Below are 921 nucleotides of genomic sequence, written 5' to 3'. Positions count from 1 at the left end.
ATGACAGGAATTAAAAAAAAAAAAAAACCCTCCTTCTTCCACAGTTTTAAGGGACTTTAATATAGATGTTGCCTGGTTCTATTCAGCCAAGTTATTGAGAAGTAGGTATCAGTAACAATCTAGCAGTACTGTATGGTTTGCTGAGCCCAACCACATTTATTGTTGTTATGAAAACTCGCTCAGTGAAGGTAATGACATACAAAGCACAGTGAGCTCCCATTTATACAAGGAAAGGATGGATTTATGGATAGATGGCTGAAGGGTCTGGTAAACTTCAACTCAGAAACTCTGTCTCCATCTCATGGTTCCAACATCCTGATGTGCTGCCTTCCAGTAGAACATCAGGAGATGTGTATTTCTCACTGTGGATGGACTGAGGCAGCTGAGACCCTCGGCAAGCTTACCTGTTGCACATCCTCCGTGTCTGTTTCCACAGTGGTGGTCAGAGACCTAACACAGGTGCTCCAACTGGCTTCTTAAGGACGCACGTGGGCTTTGGGAGGGGTCATATGACCTGGGGGCAGTGAGGCACTTACAGCACCAGCTGAGCATAGTCAGCCCTGATGCTCAGTGGGTGACAGTTTCCAAGGCCAGGTGGCCCCTCTCATCTCATACGCTTATTCCCCACTGAGACTGCCCTTCTCATTGCAGACATTCTAACTGCCAGGAATATTCCTCCCCCAGCTTAAGTCCTAAATATCTTTTAAAGATTGCATGTAGGAACTATACATGCAAAGAGAAAATGCCATTTCTTTAACAAAGACTCATAGTACATCATCAGTCAGGTCAGTTCAGTTCAGTTCAGTTCAGTCGCTCAGTCGTGTCCGACTCTTCGAAACCCCATGAATCGCAGCATGTCAGGCCTCCCTGTCCATCACCAACTCCCGGAGTTCACTCAGACTCACGTCCATCGAGTCAGTG

The 921-nt window shown here is 46.4% G+C and overlaps 1 protein-coding gene across 4 annotated transcripts in view; it reads left to right on the top strand.

The window, feature by feature from the left end:
- The window catches only part of ASPH (aspartate beta-hydroxylase), a 169921-nt gene that overhangs the window by 115054 nt on the left and 53946 nt on the right, over positions 1 to 921 (top strand). The gene's annotated exons all lie outside the window — the stretch shown is intronic.

This window comes from Bison bison, unplaced genomic scaffold, assembly GCF_000754665.1.
Source record: "Bison bison bison isolate TAMUID 2011002044 unplaced genomic scaffold, Bison_UMD1.0 scf7180017858917, whole genome shotgun sequence".
NCBI classification, from domain to species: Eukaryota; Metazoa; Chordata; class Mammalia; order Artiodactyla; family Bovidae; genus Bison; species Bison bison.
The sequence above is the reverse complement of the archived record's forward strand: the minus strand, read 5'-3'. Positions and strand labels throughout refer to the sequence as shown.